The sequence below is a fragment of the Colobus angolensis genome, unplaced genomic scaffold, assembly GCF_000951035.1.
Source record: "Colobus angolensis palliatus isolate OR3802 unplaced genomic scaffold, Cang.pa_1.0 Scaffold2, whole genome shotgun sequence".
NCBI lineage: Eukaryota > Metazoa > Chordata > Mammalia > Primates > Cercopithecidae > Colobus > Colobus angolensis.
The window spans coordinates 11,683,208-11,685,650 of NW_012115154.1; positions in this window are offsets into that span (position 1 = coordinate 11,683,208).

Sequence of the window (2,443 nt, forward strand, 5' to 3'; positions counted from 1 at the left end):
GTGATCCGCCCGTCTCGGCCTCCCAAAGTGCTGGGATTACAGGCTTGAGCCACCGCGCCCGGCCTCGGGTATTTCTTTATAGCAGTGTGAGAACTGACTTAAATAGCCACAAAATGAGGCTTAACAAATTCAACAGGATTAAAATCATAGCAAGTATATTTTATTATTGTAATAGTATGATACTAGAAATCAATAACAGGAGAAATCTTCAAAAATTCACACATATATGAAAATTAAAGAGCATGCTCTGAACAATCACTAGATCAAAGAAGAAGTCAAAAGGAAATTGAAAAATATTCTAAGACAGACAAAATTGAAGCACAACATATCAAAACTCATGGGATGTGGCAAAAGTAGTTATAAGCAGAAACTTTATAAACACCTATATCAAAAAGGAAGAAAGAGCTCAAATAAGCAATCTAATGTTATACCTAACAAACAAGAAAAGGAACAAACTAAGCCCAAAGTAAGCAGAAAAAAGGAAATAACAAACAGTAGAATGGAAATAAATAAAACAGGAATTAGAAAAAGAATAGATAAAATCAACAAAATTGGCCAGGCATGGTGGCTGACACCTGTAATCCCAGCACTTTGGGAGGCTGAGGCAGGCAGATTGCCTGAGTGCAGGAGTCTGAGACCAACCTGGGCAACATGGAAAAACTCCATCTCTACAAAAAAAAAAAAAAAAAATACAAAAATTAGCCCGGCATGGCCATATGTGCCCACAGCCCCAGCTACTTGGGAGGCTGAGGCAGGAGGATCACTTGGGCCCAGGAGGTCGAGACTGCAGTGAGCTAAGATAATACCACTACACTCCAGCCTGAGTGACAGAGAAAGACCCTGTCTCTAAAAAGTAAAATAAGTTAAGATAAAATAAAATAAACAAAACAGTTGGGCCTTTTTGAAAATATAAACAAAAGTGAAAAAAACCTTAGCCAGACTAGGGAAAAAAGAGACTACTCAAATAAAATCAGAAATGAAAGAGGAAACACAACAAATAGTACAGAATACAAAAGATCATAAGAAATTACTAAGAACAATTATATTCTAGCAAATAGGATAGCAGGAAAAAATGGATAAATTCTAGACATATACAACCTACTAAGACTGAATCATGAATAAATAGAAAATCTCAGTATATCAAGAATGAGTAAGAAGTTTGAGTCGGTAATAGAAAGTCTCTCATCAAAAAGAGCCCAGGACCAAATGGCTTCACAGCTGAATTCTAGCAAACATATAAAAAAACTAATACTGTACTAGTCCATTTGTGTTGCTATTAAGGAATACCTAAGACTCGGTAATTTATGAAGAAAAGTGGTTTATTTGGCTCACAGTTGAGCCAGCATCTGCTTCCAGTGGGGCCTCAGGAAGCTTACAATTGAGGTAGAAGGCAAAGGGGAGCAAGCCAGCATGTCACAGAGAGAGAGGGAGCAAGTGAGATGCCAGGTTCTTTTAAACAATCTGCTCTTATGTGGACTCACACAGCAAGAACTCTCTCAGCACCAAGGGGATGGCACTAAGCCACACTATTCATGAGAGATCTGCCCTCATGAACCAACATCTCCCACTGGGCACCACATCCAACACTGGGGATCACATTTTAAGGTGAGATTTGGAGGAAATAAACATCCAAACCATATCAAAAAACAATTCTTTTTAAACTCTTCAAAAAAATTGAAGTGGAGGGAACACTTCCAAACCCATTTTACAAGCCAGCATTACCCTCATACAAAAGCCAGACAAGGACAGTACAAGAAAAGAAAATCATAGGCCAATATCCCTGATAAACATAGGTGTAAAACTCCTCAACAAAATACTATAAACTTAATTCAACAGCACACTAAAAATATCATTTACCATAAGCAAGTGTGATTTATCCCCAGGATGCAAGGATGGTCCAACATATGCAAATCAGTGAACATAATTCACCATATTAACAAAATGAAGGACAAAAACCATATGATCATCTCAACAGACGTAGAAAGCATTTGAGAAAATTCAATATTCATCATGATTCTCAACAGGTATGGAAGGAATATACCACAACACAATAAAGGCCATATATGACAAGCCCACAGCTAACACCATACTCAAGTATGAAAAGTTGAAAGCTTTTCCTCTAATATCAGGAATAAGACAATAATACCCACTCTCACCACTTTTTTTCAACATAGTACTGGAAGTCCTAGCCAGAGCAATTAGCCAAGACACAGAAATAAAGGGGATCCTAATATGAAAGGCAGAAATAAAACTGTCTCTGTTTGTTTATATAATCTTACATATAGAAAACTCTAGAGATTGCACCAAAAAATTGTTAGAACTGATAAGCAATATCAATAAAGTTGCAGGATACAAAATTAATATACAAAAATCAGTAGCATTCTTGTACACTAACAGTGAACTATCTGAAAAAGAAATTAAGAAAACAATCCCATTTATAGTA